Here is a 22988-nt window from a genome sequence, read left to right as displayed (position 1 = left end):
ACCTGCCTTTGGCCTGCTCCCGTGCCTGTCTCCCTCTGTTCCATATCCTTCTTCCCGACTTGTCTCTTGGAGACTTTTGGCCACTTTGGAGCCAAGTCTGGGGATGTTTTGGAAACTTTTCAGAGGCCTCGCTGGTGACAGGGGGGACAGCAGGCAGTGACAGGCCCGGGGCTGACAGGCTCCCCCTCCCCTAGCGGGCGCTCGGCTGCCACACCCAGCTGACATAGAACCTTTGTCACAATGCCCGCTACCGTGGTGAGGATGCGGGCACTCTGCAGGTGACAGGGACCCAGCAGGACTTGCTGTCAGCTCAGCAATTGCTCAGTTCTCCAAAGAAGCTGAATTCTGCAAATTGCTGCTTTTGCTCTTGAAATGATGTCATCAGGTGGGTGTTTTGGTGTAATACACTGAAAACCAGAGCAGAAATGCTGAACTATTCCCATGATATGCATGGTCTCTGCACCAAACCACCATGACTCAGCCTAAGTACATCTGCCGCTTGTTCTTCTGTACTGCCAGCTGATTGCGGAAGTACAGTATAAAAACCATCTTTATGGAGAGATCTTTGTGGTTTAGGCTTAGTCTAAGTGTCTCAAGTAGCCGGGGCTTTTGTTTGGGCCTAATCCATAAGGTCTGATGGCTTTCCTCCTCATCTCCAGATGAATGTGGTAGAAAATATAAATCAAAGAAACGTCCTTTGGCCTAGCCTTGCCTTGCCTTGCCTTATTTCCTTCTCATCCTGTTCTCTGTCCCAGCCTCTCTCACTAAGCCCTCGTCTGGCTGCATGTCTCTTCTTTCCTCTCTCCTTTTCTCAAACTCTCCTGCTTCCTGGCTTTCGTCTTTCAATTCCTCCATTTCAGTCCTGCAGCCCCGCACTAGTTTTTCCTCTTACCTCCCTTTGGCCTGCTCCCGTGCCTGTCTCCCTCTGTTCCATATCCTTCTTCCCGACTTGTCTCTTGGAGACTTTTGGCCACTTTGGAGCCAAGTCTGGGGATGTTTTGGAAACTTTTCAGAGGCCTCGCTGGTGACAGGGGGGACAGCAGGCAGTGACAGACCCGGGGCTGACAGGCTCCCCCTCCCCTAGCGGGCGCTCGGCTGCCACACCCAGCTGACATAGAACCTTTGTCACAATGCCCGCTACCGTGGTGAGGATGCGGGCACTCTGCAGGTGACAGGACCCAGCAGGACTTGGTGTCAGCTCAGCAATTGCTCAGTTCTCCAAAGAAGCTGAATTCTGCAAATTGCTGCTTTTGCTCTTGAAATGATGTCATCAGGTGGGTGTTTTGGTGTAATACACTGAAAACCAGAGCAGAAATGCTGAACTATTCCCATGATATGCATGGTCTCTGCACCAAACCACCATGACTCAGCCTAAGTACATCTGCCGCTTGTTCTTCTGTACTGCCAGCTGATTGCGGAAGTACAGTATAAAAACCATCTTTATGGAGAGATCTTTGTGGTTTAGGCTTAGTCTAAGTGTCTCAAGTAGCCGGGGCTTTTGTTTGGGCCTAATCCATAAGGTCTGATGGCTTTCCTCCTCATCTCCAGATGAATGTGGTAGAAAATATAAATCAAAGAAACGTCCTTTGGCCTAGCCTTGCCTTGCCTTGCCTTATTTCCTTCTCATCCTGTTCTCTGTCCCAGCCTCTCTCACTAAGCCCTCGTCTGGCTGCATGTCTCTTCTTTCCTCTCTCCTTTTCTCAAACTCTCCTGCTTCCTGGCTTTCGTCTTTCAATTCCTCCATTTCAGTCCTGCAGCCCCGCACTAGTTTTTCCTCTTACCTCCCTTTGGCCTGCTCCCGTGCCTGTCTCCCTGTGTTCCATATCCTTCTTCCCGACTTGTCTCTTGGAGACTTTTGGCCACTTTGGAGCCAAGTCTGGGGATGTTTTGGAAACTTTTCAGAGGCCTCGCTGGTGACAGGGGGGACAGCAGGCAGTGACAGGCCCGGGGCTGACAGGCTCCCCCTCCCCTAGCGGGCGCTCGGCTGCCACACCCAGCTGACATAGAACCTTTGTCACAATGCCCGCTACCGTGGTGAGGATGCGGGCACTCTGCAGGTGACAGGGACCCAGCAGGACTTGGTGTCAGCTCAGCAATTGCTCAGTTCTCCAAAGAAGCTGAATTCTGCAAATTGCTGCTTTTGCTCTTGAAATGATGTCATCAGGTGGGTGTTTTGGTGTAATACACTGAAAACCAGAGCAGAAATGCTGAACTATTCCCATGTTATGCATGGTCTCTGCACCAAACCACCATGACTCAGCCTAAGTACATCTGCCGCTTGTTCTTCTGTACTGTCAGGTGATTGCGGAAGTACAGTATAAAAACCATCTTTATGGAGAGATCTTTGTGGTTTAGGCTTAGTCTAAGTGTCTCAAGTAGCCGGGGCTTTTGTTTGGGCCTAATCCATAAGGTCTGATGGCTTTCCTCCTCATCTCCAGATGAATGTGGTAGAAAATATAAATCAAAGAAACGTCCTTTGGCCTAGCCTTGCCTTGCCTTGCCTTATTTCCTTCTCATCCTGTTCCCTGTCCCAGCCTCTCTCACTAAGCCCTCGTCTGGCTGCATGTCTCTTCTTTCCTCTCTCCTTTTCTCAAACTCTCCTGCTTCCTGGCTTTCGTCTTTCAATTCCTCCATTTCAGTCCTGCAGCCCCGCACTAGTTTTTCCTCTTACCTCCCTTTGGCCTGCTCCCGTGCCTGTCTCCCTCTGTTCCATATCCTTCTTCCCGACTTGTCTCTTGGAGACTTTTGGCCACTTTGGAGCCAAGTCTGGGGATGTTTTGGAAACTTTTCAGAGGCCTCGCTGGTGACAGGGGGGACAGCAGGCAGTGACAGGCCCGGGGCTGACAGGCTCCCCCTCCCCTAGCGGGCGCTCGGCTGCCACACCCAGCTGACATAGAACCTTTGTCACAATGCCCGCTACCGTGGTGAGGATGCGGGCACTCTGCAGGTGACAGGACCCAGCAGGACTTGGTGTCAGCTCAGCAATTGCTCAGTTCTCCAAAGAAGCTGAATTCTGCAAATTGCTGCTTTTGCTCTTGAAATGATGTCATCAGGTGGGTGTTTTGGTGTAATACACTGAAAACCAGAGCAGAAATGCTGAACTATTCCCATGATATGCATGGTCTCTGCACCAAACCACCATGACTCAGCCTAAGTACATCTGCCGCTTGTTCTTCTGTACTGCCAGCTGATTGCGGAAGTACAGTATAAAAACCATCTTTATGGAGAGATCTTTGTGGTTTAGGCTTAGTCTAAGTGTCTCAAGTAGCCGGGGCTTTTGTTTGGGCCTAATCCATAAGGTCTGATGGCTTTCCTCCTCATCTCCAGATGAATGTGGTAGAAAATATAAATCAAAGAAACGTCCTTTGGCCTAGCCTTGCCTTGCCTTGCCTTATTTCCTTCTCATCCTGTTCTCTGTCCCAGCCTCTCTCACTAAGCCCTCGTCTGGCTGCATGTCTCTTCTTTCCTCTCTCCTTTTCTCAAACTCTCCTGCTTCCTGGCTTTCGTCTTTCAATTCCTCCATTTCAGTCCTGCAGCCCCGCACTAGTTTTTCCTCTTACCTCCCTTTGGCCTGCTCCCGTGCCTGTCTCCCTGTGTTCCATATCCTTCTTCCCGACTTGTCTCTTGGAGACTTTTGGCCACTTTGGAGCCAAGTCTGGGGATGTTTTGGAAACTTTTCAGAGGCCTCGCTGGTGACAGGGGGGACAGCAGGCAGTGACAGGCCCGGGGCTGACAGGCTCCCCCTCCCCTAGCGGGCGCTCGGCTGCCACACCCAGCTGACATAGAACCTTTGTCACAATGCCCGCTACCGTGGTGAGGATGCGGGCACTCTGCAGGCGACAGGACCCAGCAGGACTTGGTGTCAGCTCAGCAATTGCTCAGTTCTCCAAAGAAGCTGAATTCTGCAAATTGCTGCTTTTGCTCTTGAAATGATGTCATCAGGTGGGTGTTTTGGTGTAATACACTGAAAACCAGAGCAGAAATGCTGAACTATTCCCATGATATGCATGGTCTCTGCACCAAACCACCATGACTCAGCCTAAGTACATCTGCCGCTTGTTCTTCTGTACTGCCAGCTGATTGCGGAAGTACAGTATAAAAACCATCTTTATGGAGAGATCTTTGTGGTTTAGGCTTAGTCTAAGTGTCTCAAGTAGCCGGGGCTTTTGTTTGGGCCTAATCCATAAGGTCTGATGGCTTTCCTCCTCATCTCCAGATGAATGTGGTAGAAAATATAAATCAAAGAAACGTCCTTTGGCCTAGCCTTGCCTTGCCTTGCCTTATTTCCTTCTCATCCTGTTCTCTGTCCCAGCCTCTCTCACTAAGCCCTCGTCTGGCTGCATGTCTCTTCTTTCCTCTCTCCTTTTCTCAAACTCTCCTGCTTCCTGGCTTTCGTCTTTCAATTCCTCCATTTCAGTCCTGCAGCCCCGCACTAGTTTTTCCTCTTACCTCCCTTTGGCCTGCTCCTGTGCCTGTCTCCCTCTGTTCCATATCCTTCTTCCCGACTTGTCTCTTGGAGACTTTTGGCCACTTTGGAGCCAAGTCTGGGGATGTTTTGGAAACTTTGCAGAGGCCTCGCTGGTGACAGGGGGGACAGCAGGCAGTGACAGGCCCGCGGCTGACAGGCTCCCCCTCCCCTAGCGGGCGCTCGGCTGCCACACCCAGCTGACATAGAACCTTTGTCACAATGCCCGCTACCGTGGCGAGGATGCGGGCACTCTGCAGGTGACAGGGACCCAGCAGGACTCGGTGTCAGCTCAGCAATTGCTCAGTTCTCCAAAGAAGCTGAATTCTGCAAATTGCTGCTTCTGCTCTTGAAATGATGTCGTCAGGTGGGTGTTTTGGTGTAATACACTGAAAACCAGAGCAGAAATGCTGAACTATTCCCATGATATGCATGGTCTCTGCACCAAACCACCATGACTCAGCCTAAGTACATCTGCCGCTTGTTCTTCTGTACTGCCAGCTGATTGCGGAAGTACAGTATAAATACCATCTGTATGGAGAGATCTTTGTGGTTTAGGTTTAGTCTAAGTGTCTCAAGTAGCCGGGGCTTTTGTTTGGGCCTAATCCATAAGGTCTGATGGCTTTCCTCCTCATCTCCAGATGAATGTGGTAGAAAATATAAATCAAAGAAACGTCCTTTGGCCTAGCCTTGCCTTGCCTTGCCTTATTTCCTTCTCATCCTGTTCTCTGTCCCAGCCTCTCTCACTAACCCCTCGTCTGGCTGCATGTCTCTTCTTTCCTCTCTCCTTTTCTCAAACTCTCCTGCTTCCTGGCTTTCGTCTTTCAATTCCTCCATTTCAGTCCTGCAGCCCCGCACTAGTTTTTCCTCTTACCTCCCTTTGGCCTACTCCCGTGCCTGTCTCCCTCTGTTCCATATCCTTCTTCCCGACTTGTCTCTTGGAGACTTTTGGCCACTTTGCACCCAAGTCTGGGGATGTTTTGGAAACTTTTCAGAGGCCTCGCTGGTGACAGGGGGGACAGCAGGCAGTGACAGGCCCGGGGCTGACAGGCTCCCCCTCCCCTAGCGGGCGCTCGGCTGCCACACCCAGCTGACATAGAACCTTTGTCACAATGCCCGCTACCGTGGTGAGGATGCGGGCACTCTGCAGGTGACAGGGACCCAGCAGGACTTGGTGTCAGCTCAGCAATTGCTCAGTTCTCCAAAGAAGCTGAATTCTGCAAATTGCTGCTTTTGCTCTTGAAATGATGTCATCAGGTGGGTGTTTTGGTGTAATACACTGAAAACCAGAGCAGAAATGCTGAACTATTCCCATGATATGCATGGTCTCTGCACCAAACCACCATGACTCAGCCTAAGTACATCTGCCGCTTGTTCTTCTGTACTGCCAGAAGATTGTGGAAGTACAGTATAAAAACCATCTTTATGGAGAGATCTTTGTGGTTTAGGCTTAGTCTAAGTGTCTCTGGTAGCCGGGGATTTTGTTTGGCCCTATCCATAAGGTCTGACGGCTTTCCTCCTCATCTCCAGGTGAATGTGGTAGAAAATATAAATCAAAGAAACGTCCTTTGGCCTAGCCTTGCCTTGCCTTGCCTTATTTCCTTCTCATCCTGTTCTCTGTCCCAGCCTCTCTCACTAAGCCCTCATCTGGCTGCATGTCTCTTCTTTCCTCTCTCCTTTTCTCAAACTCTCCTGCTTCCTGGCTTTCGTCTTTCAATTCCTCCATTTCAGTCCTGCAGCCCCGCACTAGTTTTTCCTCTTACCTCCCTTTGGCCTGCTCCCATGCCTGTCTCCCTCTGTTCCATATCCTTCTTCCCGACTTGTCTCTTGGAGACTTTTGGCCACTTTGGAGCCAAGTCTGGGGATGTTTTGGAAACTTTTCAGAGGCCTCGCTGGTGACAGGGGGGACAGCAGGCAGTGACAGGCCCGGGGCTGACAGGCTCCCCCTCCCCTAGCGGGCGCTCGGCTGCCACACCCAGCTGACATAGAACCTTTGTCACAATGCCCGCTACCGTGGTGAGGATGCGGGCACTCTGCAGGTGACAGGGACCCAGCAGGACTTGGTGTCAGCTCAGCAATTGCTCACTTCTCCAAAGAAGCTGAATTCTGAAAATTGCTGCTTTTGCTCTTGAAATGATGTCATCAGGTGGGTGTTTTGGTGTAATACACTGAAAACCAGAGCAGAAATGCTGAACTATTCCCATGATATGCCTGGTCTCTGCACCAAACCACCATGACACAGCCTAAGTACATCTGCCGCTTGTTCTTCTGTACTGTCAGGTGATTGCGGAAGCACAGTATAAAAAACATCTTTACGGAGAGATCTTTGTGGTTTAGGCTTAGTCTAAGTGTCTCAAGTAGCCGGGGCTTTTGTTTGGGCCTAATCCATAAGGTCTGATGGCTTTCCTCCTCGTCTCCAGATGAATGTGGTAGAAAATATAAATCAAAGAAACGTCCTTTGGCCTAGCCTTGCCTTGCCTTGCCTTATTTCCTTCTCATCGTGTTTTCTGTCCCAGCCTCTCTCGCTAAGCCCTCGTCTGGCTGCATGTCTCTTCTTTCCTCTCTCCTTTTCTCAAACTCTCCTGCTTCCTGGCTTTCGTCTTTCAATTCCTCCATTTCAGTCCTGCAGCCCCGCACTAGTTTTTCCTCTTACCTCCCTTTGGCCTGCTCCCGTGCCTGTCTCCCTCTGTTCCATATCCTTCTTCCCGACTTGTCTCTTGGAGACTTTTGGCCACTTTGGAGCCAAGTCTGGGGATGTTTTGGAAACTTTTCAGAGGCCTCGCTGGTGACAGAGGGACAGCAGGCAGTGACAGGCCCGGGGCTGACAGGCTCCCCCTCCCCTAGCGGGCGCTCGGCTGCCACACCCAGCTGACATAGAACCTTTGTCACAATGCCCGCTACCGTGGCGAGGATGCAGGCACTCTGCAGGTGACAGGGACCCAGCAGGACTTGGTGTCAGCTCAGCAATTGCTCAGTTCTCCAAAGAAGCTGAATTCTGCAAATTGCTGCTTCTGCTCTTGAAATGATGTCGTCAGGTGGGTGTTTTGGTGTAATACACTGAAAACCAGAGCAGAAATGCTGAACTATTCCCATGATATGCATGGTCTCTGCACCAAACCACCATGACTCAGCCTAAGTACATCTGCCGCTTGTTCTTCTGTACTGTCAGGTGATTGCGGAAGTACAGTATAAAAACCATCTGTATGGAGAGATCTTTGTGGTTTAGGTTTAGTCTAAGTGTCTCAAGTAGCCGGGGCTTTTGTTTGGGCCTAATCCATAAGGTCTGATGGCTTTCCTCCTCATCTCCAGATGAATGTGGTAGAAAATATAAATCAAAGAAACGTCCTTTGGCCTAGCCTTGCCTTGCCTTGCCTTATTTCCTTCTCATCCTGTTCTCTGTCCCAGCCTCTCTCACTAAGCCCTCGTCTGGCTGCATGTCTCTTCTTTCCTCTCTCCTTTTCTCAAACTCTCCTGCTTCCTGGCTTTCGTCTTTCAATTCCTCCATTTCAGTCCTGCAGCCCCGCACTAGTTTTTCCTCTTACCTCCCTATGGCCTGCTCCCGTGCCTGTCTCCCTCTGTTCCATATCCTTCTTCCCGACTTGTCTCTTGGAGACTTTTGGCCACTTTGGAGCCAAGTCTGGGGATGTTTTGGAAACTTTTCAGAGGCCTCGCTGGTGACAGGGGGGACAGCAGGCAGTGACAGGCCCGGGGCTGACAGGCTCCCCCTTCCCTAGCGGGCACTCGGCTGCCACACCCAGCTGACATAGAACCTTTGTCACAATGCCCGCTACCGTGGTGAGGATGCGGGCACTCTGCAGGTGACAGGGACCCAGCAGGACTTGGTGTCAGCTCAGCAATTGCTCAGTTCTCCAAAGAAGCTGAATTCTGCAAATTGCTGCTTTTGCTCTTGAAATGATGTCATCAGGTGGGTGTTTTGGTGTAATACACTGAAAACCAGAGCAGAAATGCTGAACTATTCCCATGATATGCATGGTCTCTGCACCAAACCACCATGACTCAGCCTAAGTACATCTGCCGCTTGTTCTTCTGTACTGTCAGCTGATTGCGGAAGTACAGTATAAAAACCATCTTTATGGAGACATCTTTGTGGTTTAGGCTTAGTCTAAGTGTCTCAAGTAGCCGGGGCTTTTGTTTGGGCCTAATCCATAAGGTCTGATGGCTTTCCTCCTCATCTCCAGATGAATGTGGTAGAAAATATAAATCAAAGAAACGTCCTTTGGCCTAGCCTTGCCTTGCCTTGCCTTATTTCCTTCTCATCCTGTTCTCTGTCCCAGCCTCTCTCACTAACCCTCGTCTGGCTGCATGTCTCTTCTTTCCTCTCTCCTTTTCTCAAACTCTCCTGCTTCCTGGCTTTCGTCTTTCAATTCCTCCATTTCAGTCCTGCAGCCCCGCACTAGTTTTTCCTCTTACCTCCCTTTGGCCTACTCCCGTGCCTGTCTCCCTCTGTTCCATATCCTTCTTCCCGACTTGTCTCTTGGAGACTTTTGGCCACTTTGGAGCCAAGTCTGGGGATGTTTTGGAAACTTTTCAGAGGCCTCGCTGGTGACAGGGGGGACAGCAGGCAGTGACAGGCCCGGGGCTGACAGGCTCCCCCTCCCCTAGCGGGGGCTCGGCTGCCACACCCAGCTGACATAGAACCTTTGTCACAATGCCCGCTACCGTGGTGAGGATGCGGGCACTCTGCAGGTGACAGGGACCCAGCAGGACTTGGTGTCAGCTCAGCAATTGCTCAGTTCTCCAAAGAAGCTGAATTCTGCAAATTGCTGCTTTTGCTCTTGAAATGATGTCATCAGGTGGGTGTTTTGGTGTAATACACTGAAAACCAGAGCAGAAATGCTGAACTATTCCCATGATATGCATGGTCTCTGCACCAAACCACCATGACTCAGCCTAAGTACATCTGCCGCTTGTTCTTCTGTACTGCCAGAAGATTGTGGAAGTACAGTATAAAAACCATCTTTATGGAGAGATCTTTGTGGTTTAGGCTTAGTCTAAGTGTCTCTGGTAGCCGGGGCTTTTGTTTGGGCCTAATCCATAAGGTCTGACGGCTTTCCTCCTCATCTCCAGATGAATGTGGTAGAAAATATAAATCAAAGAAACGTCCTTTGGCCTAGCCTTGCCTTGCCTTGCCTTATTTCCTTCTCATCCTGTTCTCTGTCCCAGCCTCTCTCACTAAGCCCTCATCTGGCTGCATGTCTCTTCTTTCCTCTCTCCTTTTCTCAAACTCTCCTGCTTCCTGGCTTTCCTCTTTCAATTCCTCCATTTCAGTCCTGCAGCCCCGCACTAGTTTTTCCTCTTACCTCCCTTTGGCCTGCTCCCATGCCTGTCTCCCTCTGTTCCATATCCTTCTTCCCGACTTGTCTCTTGGAGACTTTTGGCCACTTTGGAGCGAAGTCTGGGGATGTTTTGGAAACTTTTCAGAGGCCTCGCTGGTGACAGGGGGGACAGCAGGCAGTGACAGGCCCGGGGCTGACAGGCTCCCCCTCCCCTAGCGGGCGCTCGGCTGCCACACCCAGCGGACATAGAACCTTTGTCACAATGCCCGCTACCGTGGTGAGGATGCGGGCACTCTGCAGGTGACAGGGACCCAGCAGGACTTGCTGTCAGCTCAGCAATTGCTCAGTTCTCCAAAGAAGCTGAATTCTGCAAATTGCTGCTTTTGCTCTTGAAATGATGTCATCAGGTGGGTGTTTTGGTGTAATACACTGAAAACCAGAGCAGAAATGCTGAACTATTCCCATGATATGCATGGTCTCTGCACCAAACCACCATGACTCAGCCTAAGTACATCTGCCGCTTGTTCTTCTGTACTGTCAGCTGATTGTGGAAGTACAGTATAAAAACCATCTTTATGGAGAGATCTTTGTGGTTTAGGCTTAGTCTAAGTGTCTCAAGTAGCCGGAGCTTTTGTTTGCGCCTAATCCATAAGGTCTGATGGCTTTCCTCCTCGTCTCCAGATGAATGTGGTAGAAAATATAAATCAAAGAAACGTCCCTTGGCCTAGCCTTGCCTTGCCTTGCCTTATTTCCTTCTCATCCTGTTCTCTGTCCCAGCCTCTCTCACTAAGCCCTTGTCTGGCTGCATGTCTCTTCTTTCCTCTCTCCTTTTCTCAAACTCTCCTGATTCCTGGCTTTCGTCTTTCAATTCCTCCATTTCAGTCCTTCAGCCCCGCACTAGTTTTTCCTCTTATCTCCCTTTGGCCTGCTCCCGTGCCTGTCTCCCTCTGTTCCATATCCTTCTTCCCGACTTGTCTCTTGGAGACTTTTGGCCACTTTGGAGCCAAGTCTGGGGATGTTTTGGAAACTTTTCAGAGGCCTCGCTGGTGACAGGGGGGACAGCAGGCAGTGACAGGCCCGGGGCTGACAGGCTCCCCCTCCCCTAGCGGGCGCTCGGCTGCCACACCCAGCTGACATAGAACCTTTGTCACAATGCCCGCTACCGTGGTGAGGATGCGGGCACTCTGCAGGTGACAGGGACCCAGCAGGACTTGGTGTCAGCTCAGCAATTGCTCACTTCTCCAAAGAAGCTGAATTCTGAAAATTGCTGCTTTTGCTCTTGAAATGATGTCATCAGGTGGGTGTTTTGGTGTAATACACTGAAAACCAGAGCAGAAATGCTGAACTATTCCCATGATATGCCTGGTCTCTGCACCAAACCACCATGACACAGCCTAAGTACATCTGCCGCTTGTTCTTCTGTACTGTCAGGTGATTGCGGAAGCACAGTATAAAAAACATCTTTACGGAGAGATCTTTGTGGTTTAGGCTTAGTCTAAGTGTCTCAAGTAGCCGGGGCTTTTGTTTGGGCCTAATCCATAAGGTCTGATGGCTTTCCTCCTCGTCTCCAGATGAATGTGGTAGAAAATATAAATCAAAGAAACGTCCTTTGGCCTAGCCTTGCCTTGCCTTGCCTTATTTCCTTCTCATCGTGTTTTCTGTCCCAGCCTCTCTCGCTAAGCCCTCGTCTGGCTGCATGTCTCTTCTTTCCTCTCTCCTTTTCTCAAACTCTCCTGCTTCCTGGCTTTCGTCTTTCAATTCCTCCATTTCAGTCCTGCAGCCCCGCACTAGTTTTTCCTCTTACCTCCCTTTGGCCTGCTCCCGTGCCTGTCTCCCTCTGTTCCATATCCTTCTTCCCGACTTGTCTCTTGGAGACTTTTGGCCACTTTGGAGCCAAGTCTGGGGATGTTTTGGAAACTTTTCAGAGGCCTCGCTGGTGACAGGGGGGACAGCAGGCAGTGACAGGCCCGCGGCTGACAGGCTCCCCCTCCTCTAGCGGGGGCTCGGCTGCCACACCCAGCTGACATAGAACCTTTGTCACAATGCCCGCTACCGTGGTGAGGATGCGGGCACTCTGCAGGTGACAGGGACCCAGCAGGACTTGGTGTCAGCTCAGCAATTGCTCAGTTCTCCAAAGAAGCTGAATTCTGCAAATTGCTGCTTTTGCTCTTGAAATGATGTCATCAGGTGGGTGTTTTGGTGTAATACACTGAAAACCAGAGCAGAAATGCTGAACTATTCCCATGATATGCATGGTCTCTGCACCAAACCACCATGACTCAGCCTAAGTACATCTGCCGCTTGTTCTTCTGTACTGCCAGAAGATTGTGGAAGTACAGTATAAAAAACATCTTTATGGAGAGATCTTTGTGGTTTAGGCTTAGTCTAAGTGTCTCAAGTAGCCGGGGCTTTTGTTTGGGTCTAATCCATAAGGTGTGATGGCTTTCCTCCTCGTCTCCAGATGAATGTGGTAGAAAATATAAATCAAAGAAACGTCCTTTGGCCTAGCCTTGCCTTGCCTTGCCTTATTTCCTTCTCATCCTGTTCTCTGTCCCAGCCTCTCTCACTAAGCCCTCGTCTGGCTGCATGTCTCTTCTTTCCTCTCTCCTTTTCTCAAACTCTCCTGCTTCCTGGCTTTCGTCTTTCAATTCCTCCATTTCAGTCCTGCAGCCCCGCACTAGTTTTTCCTCTTACCTGCCTTTGGCCTGCTCCCGTGCCTGTCTCCCTCTGTTCCATATCCTTCTTCCCGACTTGTCTCTTGGAGACTTTTGGCCACTTTGGAGCCAAGTCTGGGGATGTTTTGGAAACTTTTCAGAGGCCTCGCTGGTGACAGGGGGGACAGCAGGCAGTGACAGGCCCGGGGCTGACAGGCTCCCCCTCCTCTCGCGGGCGCTCGGCTGCCACACCCAGCTGACATAGAACCTTTGTCACAATGCCCGCTACCGTGGTGAGGATGCGGGCACTCTGCAGGTGACAGGGACCCAGCAGGACTTGCTGTCAGCTCAGCAATTGCTCAGTTCTCCAAAGAAGCTGAATTCTGCAAATTGCTGCTTTTGCTCTTGAAATGATGTCATCAGGTGGGTGTTTTGGTGTAATACACTGAAAACCAGAGCAGAAATGCTGAACTATTCCCATGATATGCATGGTCTCTGCACCAAACCACCATGACTCAGCCTAAGTACATCTGCCGCTTGTTCTTCTGTACTGCCAGCTGATTGCGGAAGTACAGTATAAAAACCATCTTTATGGAGAGATCTTTGTGGTTTAGGCTTAGTCTAAGTGTCTCAAGTAGCCGGGGCTTTTGTTTGGGCCTAATCCATAAGGTCTGATGGCTTTCCTCCTCATCTCCAGATGAATGTGGTAGAAAATATAAATCAAAGAAACGTCCTTTGGCCTAGCCTTGCCTTGCCTTGCCTTATTTCCTTCTCATCCTGTTCTCTGTCCCAGCCTCTCTCACTAAGCCCTCGTCTGGCTGCATGTCTCTTCTTTCCTCTCTCCTTTTCTCAAACTCTCCTGCTTCCTGGCTTTCGTCTTTCAATTCCTCCATTTCAGTCCTGCAGCCCCGCACTAGTTTTTCCTCTTACCTCCCTTTGGCCTGCTCCCGTGCCTGTCTCCCTCTGTTCCATATCCTTCTTCCCGACTTGTCTCTTGGAGACTTTTGGCCACTTTGGAGCCAAGTCTGGGGATGTTTTGGAAACTTTTCAGAGGCCTCGCTGGTGACAGGGGGGACAGCAGGCAGTGACAGGCCCGGGGCTGACAGGCTCCCCCTCCCCTAGCGGGCGCTCGGCTGCCACACCCAGCTGACATAGAACCTTTGTCACAATGCCCGCTACCGTGGTGAGGATGCGGGCACTCTGCAGGTGACAGGGACCCAGCAGGACTTGGTGTCAGCTCAGCAATTGCTCAGTTCTCCAAAGAAGCTGAATTCTGCAAATTGCTGCTTTTGCTCTTGAAATGATGTCATATAGGTAGGTGTTTTGGTGTAATACACTGAAAACCAGAGCAGAAATGCTGAACTATTCCCATGATATGCATGGTCTCTGCACCAAACCACCATGACTCAGCCTAAGTACATCTGCCGCTTGTTCTTCTGTACTGCCAGCTGATTGCGGAAGTACAGTATAAAAACCATCTTTATGGAGAGATCTTTGTGGTTTAGGCTTAGTCTAAGTGTCTCAAGTAGCCGGGGCTTTTGTTTGGGCCTAGTCCATAAGGTCTGATGGCTTTCCTCCTCATCTCCAGATGAATGTGGTAGAAAATATAAATCAAAGAAACGTCCTTTGGCCTAGCCTTGCCTTGCCTTGCCTTATTTCCTTCTCATCCTGTTCTCTGTCCCAGCCTCTCTCACTAAGCCCTCGTCTGGCTGCATGTCTCTTCTTTCCTCTCTCCTTTTCTCAAACTCTCCTGCTTCCTGGCTTTCGTCTTTCAATTCCTCCATTTCAGTCCTGCAGCCCCGCACTAGTTTTTCCTCTTACCTGCCTTTGGCCTGCTCCCGTGCCTGTCTCCCTCTGTTCCATATCCTTCTTCCCGACTTGTCTCTTGGAGACTTTTGGCCACTTTGGAGCCAAGTCTGGGGATGTTTTGGAAACTTTTCAGAGGCCTCGCTGGTGACAGGGGGGACAGCAGGCAGTGACAGGCCCGGGGCTGACAGGCTCCCCCTCCCCTAGCGGGCGCTCGGCTGCCACACCCAGCTGACATAGAACCTTTGTCACAATGCCCGCTACCGTGGTGAGGATGCGGGCACTCTGCAGGTGACAGGGACCCAGCAGGACTTGGTGTCAGCTCAGCAATTGCTCAGTTCTCCAAAGAAGCTGAATTCTGCAAATTGCTGCTTTTGCTCTTGAAATGATGTCATATAGGTGGGTGTTTTGGTGTAATACACTGAAAACCAGAGCAGAAATGCTGAACTATTCCCATGATATGCATGGTCTCTGCACCAAACCACCATGACTCAGCCTAAGTACATCTGCCGCTTGTTCTTCTGTACTGCCAGCTGATTGCGGAAGTACAGTATAAAAACCATCTTTATGGAGAGATCTTTGTGGTTTAGGCTTAGTCTAAGTGTCTCAAGTAGCCGGGGCTTTTGTTTGGGCCTAGTCCATAAGGTCTGATGGCTTTCTTCCTCATCTCCAGATGAATCTGGTAGAAAATATAAATCAAAGAAACGTCCTTTGGCCTAGCCTTGCCTTGCCTTGCCTTATTTCCTTCTCATCCTGTTCTCTGTCCCAGCCTCTCTCACTAAGCCCTCGTCTGGCTGCATGTCTCTTCTTTCCTCTCTCCTTTTCTCAAACTCTCCTGCTTCCTGGCTTTCGTCTTTCAATTCCTCCATTTCAGTCCTGCAGCCCCGCACTAGTTTTTCCTCTTACCCCCCTTTGGCCTGCTCCCGTGCCTGTCTCCCTCTGTTCCATATCCTTCTTCCCGACTTGTCTCTTGGAGACTTTTGGCCACTTTGGAGCCAAGTCTGCGGATGTTTTGGAAACTTTTCAGAGGCCTCGCTGGTGACAGGTAGGACAGCAGGCAGTGACAGGCCCGGGGCTGACAGGCTTCCCCTCCCCTAGCGGGCGCTCGGCTGCCACACCCAGCTGACATAGAACCTTTGTCACAATGCCCGCTACCGTGGTGAGGATCCGGGCACTCTGCAGGTGACAGGGACCCAGCAGGACTTGGTGTCAGCTCAGCAATTGCTCACTTCTCCAAAGAAGCTGAATTCTGCAAATTGCTGCTTTTGCTCTTGAAATGATGTCATCAGGTGGGTGTTTTGGTGTAATACACTGAAAACCAGAGCAGAAATGCTGAACTATTCCCATGATATGCATGGTCTCTGCACCAAACCACCATGACTCAGCCTAAGTACATCTGCCGCTTGTTCTTCTGTACTGCCAGAAGATTGTGGAAGTACAGTATAAAAACCATCTTTATGGAGAGATCTTTGTGGTTTAGGCTTAGTCTAAGTGTCTCAAGTAGCCGGGGCTTTTGTTTGGGCCTAATCCATAAGGTTTGATGGCTTTCCTCCTCATCTCCAGATGAATGTGGTAGAAAATATAAATCAAAGAAACGTCCTTTGGCCTAGCCTTGCCTTGCCTTGCCTTATTTCCTTCTCATCCTATTCTCTGTCCCAGCCTCTCTCACTAAGCCCTCGTCTGGCTGCATGTCTCTTCTTTCCTCTCTCCTTTTCTCAAACTCTCCTGCTTCCTGGCTTTCGTCTTTCAATTCCTTCATTTCAGTCCTGCAGCCCTCACTAGTTTTTCCTCTTACCCTTCTTTGGCCTGCTCCCGTGCCTGTCTCCCTCTGTTCCATATCCTTCTTCCCGACTTGTCTCTTGGAGACTTTTGGCCACTTTGGAGCCAAGTCTGGGGATGTTTTGGAAACTTTTCAGAGGCCTCGCTGGTGACAGGGGGGACAGCAGGCAGTGACAGGCCCGGGGCTGACAGGCTCCCCCTCCCCTAGCGGCGCTCGGCTGCCACACCCATCTGACATAGAACCTTTGTCACAATGCCCGCTACCGTGGTGAGGATGCGGGCACTCTGCAGGTGACAGGGACCCAGCAGGACTTGGTGTCAGCTCAGCAATTGCTCAGTTCTCCAAAGAAGCTGAATTCTGCAAATTGCTGCTTTTGCTCTTGAAATGATGTCATCAGGTGGGTGTTTTGGTGTAATACACTGAAAACCAGAGCAGAAATGCTGAACTATTCCCATGATATGCATGGTCTCTGCACCAAACCACCATGACTCAGCCTAAGTACATCTGCCGCTTGTTCTTCTGTACTGCCAGCTGATTGCGGAAGTACAGTATAAAAACCATCTTTATGGAGAGATCTTTGTGGTTTAGGCTTAGTCTAAGTGTCTCAAGTAGCCGGGGCTTTTGTTTGGGCCTAATCCATAAGGTCTGATGGCTTTCCTCCTCGTCTCCAGACGAATGTGGTAGAAAATATAAATCAAAGAAACGTCCTTTGGCCTAGCCTTGCCTTGCCTTGCCTTATTTCCTTCTCATCGTGTTCTCTGTCCCAGCCTCTCTCACTAAGCCCTCGTCTGGCTGCATGTCTCTTCTTTCCTCTCTCCTTTTCTCAAACTCTCCTGCTTCCTGGCTTTCGTCTTTCAATTCCTCCATTTCAGTCCTGCAGCCCCGCACTAGTTTTTCCTCTTACCTCCCTTTGGCCTGCTCCCGTGCCTGTCTCCCTCTGTTCCATATCCTTCTTCCCGACTTGTCTCTTGGAGACTTTTGGCCACTTTGGAGCCAAGTCTGGGGATGTTTTGGAAACTTTTCATGGGCCTCGCTGGTGACAGGGGGGACAGCAGGCAGTGACAGGCCCGGGGCTGACAGGCTCCCCCTCCCCTAGCGGGCGCTCGGCTGCCACACCCAGCTGACATAGAACCTTGTCACAATGCCCGCTACCGTGGTGAGGATGCGGGCACTCTGCAGGTGACAGGGACCCAGCAGGACTTGGTGTCAGCTCAGCAATTGCTCACTTCTCCAAAGAAGCTGAATTCTGCAAATTGCTGCTTTTGCTCTTGAAATGATGTCATCAGGTGGGTGTTTTGGTGTAATACACTGAAAACCAGAGCAGAAATGCTGAACTATTCCCATGATATGCATGGTCTCTGCACCAAACCACCATGACTCAGCCTAAGTACATCTGCCGCTTGTTCTTCTGTACTGCCAGCTGATTGCAGAAGTACAGTATAAAAACCATCTTTATGGAGAGATCTTTGTGGTTTAGGCTTAGTCTAAGTGTCTCAAGTAGCCGGGGCTTTTGTTTGGGCCTAATCCATAAGGTCTGATGGCTTTCCTCCTCATCTCCAGATGAATGTGGTAGAAAATATAAATCAAAGAAACGTCCTTTGGCCTAGCCTTGCCTTGCCTTGCCTTATTTCCTTCTCATCCTGTTCTCTGTCCCAGCCTCTCTCACTAAGCCCTCGTCTGGCTGCATGTCTCTTCTTTCCTCTCTCCTTTTCTCAAACTCTCCTGCTTCCTGGCTTTCCTCTTTCAATTCCTCCATTTCAGTCCTGCAGCCCCGCACTAGTTTTTCCTCTTACCTGCCTTTGGCCTGCTCCCGTGCCTGTCTCCCTCTGTTCCATATCCTTCTTCCCGACTTGTCTCTTGGAGACTTTTGGCCACTTTGGAGCCAAGTCTGGGGATGTTTTGGAAACTTTTCAGAGGCCTCGCTGGTGACAGGGGGGACAGCAGGCAGTGACAGGCCCGGGGCTGACAGGCTCCCCCTCCCCTAGCGGGCGCTCGGCTGCCACACCCAGCTGACATAGAACCTTTGTCACAATGCCCGCTACCGTGGTGAGGATGCGGGCACTCTGCAGGTGACAGGGACCCAGCAGGACTTGGTGTCAGCTCAGCAATTGCTCAGTTCTCCAAAGAAGCTGAATTCTGCAAATTGCTGCTTTTGCTCTTGAAATGATGTCATATAGGTGGGTGTTTTGGTGTAATACACTGAAAACCAGAGCAGAAATGCTGAACTATTCCCATGATATGCATGGTCTCTGCACCAAACCACCATGACTCAGCCTAAGTACATCTGCCGCTTGTTCTTCTGTACTGCCAGCTGATTGCGGAAGTACAGTATAAAAACCATCTTTATGGAGAGATCTTTGTGGTTTAGGCTTAGTCTAAGTGTCTCAAGTAGCCGGGGCTTTTGTTTGGGCCTAGTCCATAAGGTCTGATGGCTTTCCTCCTCATCTCCAGATGAATGTGGTAGAAAATATAAATCAAAGAAACGTCCTTTGGCCTAGCCTTGCCTTGCCTTGCCTTATTTCCTTCTCATCCTGTTCTCTGTCCCAGCCTCTCTCACTAAGCCCTCGTCTGGCTGCATGTCTCTTCTTTCCTCTCTCCTTTTCTCAAACTCTCCTGCTTCCTGGCTTTCGTCTTTCAATTCCTCCATTTCAGTCTTGAAGCCCCGCACTAGTTTTTCCTCTTACCTGCCTTTGGCCTGCTCCCGTGCCTGTCTCCCTCTGTTCCATATCCTTCTTCCCGACTTGTCTCTTGGAGACTTTTGGCCACTTTGGAGCCAAGTCTGGGGATGTTTTGGAAACTTTTCAGAGGCCTCGCTGGTGACAGGGGGGACAGCAGGCAGTGACAGGCCCGGGGCTGACAGGCTCCCCCTCCCCTAGCGGGCGCTCGGCTGCCACACCCAGCTGGCATAGAACCTTTGTCACAATGCCCGCTACCGTGGTGAGGATGCGGGCACTCTGCAGGTGACAGGGACCCAGCAGGACTTGGTGTCAGCTCAGCAATTGCTCAGTTCTCCAAAGAAGCTGAATTCTGCAAATTGCTGCTTTTGCTCTTGAAATGATGTCGTCAGGTGGGTGTTTTGGTGTAATACACTGAAAACCAGAGCAGAAATGCTGAACTATTCCCATGATATGCATGGTCTCTGCACCAAACCACCATGACTCAGCCTAAGTACATCTGCGCTTGTTCTTCTGTACTGTCATGTGATTGCGGAAGCACAGTATAAAAAACATCTTTATGGAGAGATCTTTGTGGTTTAGGCTTAGTCTAAGTGTCTCAAGTAGCCGGGGCTTTTGTTTGGGCCTAATCCATAAGGTCTGATGGCTTTCCTCCTCATCTCCAGATGAATGTGGTAGAAAATATAAATCAAAGAAACGTCCTTTGGCCTAGCCTTGCCTTGCCTTGCCTTATTTCCTTCTCATCCTGTTCTCTGTCCCAGCCTCTCTCACTAAGCCCTCGTCTGGCTGCATCTCTTCTTTCCTCTCTCCTTTTCTCAAACTCTCCTGCTTCCTGGCTTTCGTCTTTCAATTCCTCCATTTCAGTCCTGCAGCCCCGCACTAGTTTTTCCTCTTACCTCCCTTTGGCCTGCTCCCGTGCCTGTCTCCCTCTGTTCCATATCCTTCTTCCCGACTTGTCTCTTGGAGACTTTTGGCCACTTTGGAGCCAAGTCTGGGGATGTTTTGGAAACTTTTCAGAGGCCTCGCTGGTGACAGGGGGGACAGCAGGCAGTGACAGGCCCGGGGCTGACAGGCTCCCCCTCCCCTAGCGGGCGCTCGGCTGCCACACCCAGCTGACATAGAACCTTTGTCACAATGCCCGCTACCGTGGTGAGGATGCGGGCACTCTGCAGGTGACAGGGACCCAGCAGGACTTGGTGTCAGCTCAGCAATTGCTCACTTCTCCAAAGAAGCCGAATTCTGCAAATTGCTGCTTTTACTCTTGAAATGATGTCGTCAGGTGGGTGTTTTGGTGTAATACACTGAAAACCAGAGCAGAAATGCTGAACTATTCCCATGATATGCATGGTCTCTGCACCAAACCACCATGACTCAGCCTAAGTACATCTGCCGCTTGTTCTTCTGTACTGCCAGAAGATTGTGGAAGTACAGTATAAAAACCATCTTTATGGAGAGATCTTTGTGGTTTAGGCTTAGTCTAAGTGTCTCAAGTAGCCGGGGCTTTTGTTTGGGCCTAATCCATAAGGTCTGATGGCTTTCCTCCTCATCTCCAGATGAATGTGGTAGAAAATATAAATCAAAGAAACGTCCTTTGGCCTAGCCTTGCCTTGCCTTGCCTTATTTCCTTCTCATCCTGTTCTCTGTCCCAGCCTCTCTCACTAAGCCCTCGTCTGGCTGCATGTCTCTTCTTTCCTCTCTCCTTTTCTCAAACTCTCCTGCTTCCTGGCTTTCGTCTTTCAATTCCTCCATTTCAGTCCTGCAGCCCCGCACTAGTTTTTGCTCTTACCTCCCTTTGGCCTGCTCCCGTGCCTGTCTCCCTCTGTTCCATATCCTTCTTCCCGACTTGTCTCTTGGAGACTTTTGGCCACTTTGGAGCCAAGTCTGGGGATTTTTTGGAAACTTTTCAGAGGCCTCGCTGCTGACAGGGGGGACAGCAGACAGTGACAGGCCCGGGGCTGACAGGCTCCCCCTCCCCTAGCGGGCGCTCGGCTGCCACACCCAGCTGACATAGAACCTTTGTCACAATGCCCGCTACCGTGGTGAGGATGCGGGCACTCTGCAGGTGACAGGGACCCAGCAGGACTTGGTGTCAGCTCAGCAATTGCTCAGTTCTCCAAAGAAGCTGAATTCTGCAAATTGCTGCTTTTGCTCTTGAAATGATGTCATCAGGTGGGTGTTTTGGTGTAATACACTGAAAACCAGAGCAGAAATGCTGAACTATTCCCATGATATGCATGGTCTCTGCACCAAACCACCATGACTCAGCCTAAGTACATCTGCCGCTTGTTCTTCTGTACTGCCAGCTGATTGCGGAAGTACAGTATAAAAACCATCTTTATGGAGAGATCTTTGTGGTTTAGGCTTAGTCTAAGTGTCTCAAGTAGCCGGGGCTTTTGTTTTGGCCTAATCCATAAGGTCTGATGGCTTTCCTCCTCGTCTCCAGACGAATGTGGTAGAAAATATAAATCAAAGAAACGTCCTTTGGCCTAGCCTTGCCTTGCCTTGCCTTATTTCCTTCTCATCGTGTTCTCTGTCCCAGCCTCTCTCACTAAGCCCTCGTCTGGCTGCATGTCTCTTCTTTCCTCTCTCCTTTTCTCAAACTCTCCTGCTTCCTGGCTTTCGTCTTTCAATTCCTCCATTTCAGTCCTGCAGCCCCGCACTAGTTTTTCCTCTTACCTCCCTTTGGCCTGCTCCCGTGCCTGTCTCCCTCTGTTCCATATCCTTCTTCCCGACTTGTCTCTTGGAGACTTTTGGCCACTTTGGAGCCAAGTCTGGGGATGTTTTGGAAACTTTTCATGGGCCTCGCTGGTGACAGGGGGGACAGCAGGCAGTGACAGGCCCGGGGCTGACAGGCTCCCCCTCCCCTAGCGGGCGCTCGGCTGCCACACCCAGCTGACATAGAACCTTGTCACAATGCCCGCTACCGTGGTGAGGATGCGGGCACTCTGCAGGTGACAGGGACCCAGCAGGACTTGGTGTCAGCTCAGCAATTGCTCACTTCTCCAAAGAAGCTGAATTCTGCAAATTGCTGCTTTTGCTCTTGAAATGATGTCATCAGGTGGGTGTTTTGGTGTAATACACTGAAAACCAGAGCAGAAATGCTGAACTATTCCCATGATATGCATGGTCTCTGCACCAAACCACCATGACTCAGCCTAAGTACATCTGCCGCTTGTTCTTCTGTACTGCCAGCTGATTGCGGAAGTACAGTATAAAAACCATCTTTATGGAGAGATCTTTGTGGTTTAGGCTTAGTCTAAGTGTCTCAAGTAGCCGGGGCTTTTGTTTGGGCCTAATCCATAAGGTCTGATGGCTTTATTCCTCATCTCCAGATGAATGTGGTAGAAAATATAAATCAAAGAAACGTCCTTTGGCCTAGCCTTGCCTTGCCTTGCCTTATTTCCTTCTCATCCTGTTCTCTGTCCCAGCCTCTCTCACTAAGCCCTCGTCTGGCTGCATGTCTCTTCTTTCCTCTCTCCTTTTCTCAAACTCTCCTGCTTCCTGGCTTTCCTCTTTCAATTCCTCCATTTCAGTCCTGCAGCCCCGCACTAGTTTTTCCTCTTACCTCCCTTTGGCCTGCTCCCGTGCCTGTCTCCCTCTGTTCCATATCCTTCTTCCCGACTTGTCTCTTGGAGACTTTTGGCCACTTTGGAGCCAAGTCTGGGGATGTTTTGGAAACTTTTCAGAGGCCTCGGTGGTGACAGGGGGGACAGCAGGCAGTGACAGGCCCGGGGCTGAAAGGCTCCCCCTCCCCTAGCGGGCGCTCGGCTGCCACACCCAGCTGACATAGAACCTTTGTCACAATGCCCGCTACCGTGGTGAGGATGCCGGCACTCTGCAGGTGACAGGGACCCAGCAGGACTTGGTGTCAGCTCAGCAATTGCTCAGTTCTCCAAAGAAGCTGAATTCTGCAAATTGCTGCTTTTGCTCTTGAAATGATGTCGTCAGGTGGGTGTTTTGGTGTAATACACTGAAAACCAGAGCAGAAATGCTGAACTATTCCCATGATATGCATGGTCTCTGCACCAAACCACCATGACTCAGCCTAAGTACATCTGCGCTTGTTCTTCTGTACTGTCAGGTGATTGCGGAAGCACAGTATAAAAAACATCTTTATGGAGAGATCTTTGTGGTTTAGGCTTAGTCTAAGTGTCTCAAGTAGCCGGGGCTTTTGTTTGGGCCTAATCCATAAGGTCTGATGGCTTTCCTCCTCATCTCCAGATGAATGTGGTAGAAAATATAAATCAAAGAAATGTCCTTTGGCCTAGCCTTGCCTTGCCTTGCCTTATTTCCTTCTCATCCTGTTCTCTG

Source organism: Patagioenas fasciata, chromosome 7 (genome assembly GCF_037038585.1).
Source record: "Patagioenas fasciata isolate bPatFas1 chromosome 7, bPatFas1.hap1, whole genome shotgun sequence".
In the NCBI taxonomy this organism is placed as follows: domain Eukaryota; kingdom Metazoa; phylum Chordata; class Aves; order Columbiformes; family Columbidae; genus Patagioenas; species Patagioenas fasciata.
The sequence above is the reverse complement of the archived record's forward strand: the minus strand, read 5'-3'. Positions refer to the sequence as shown.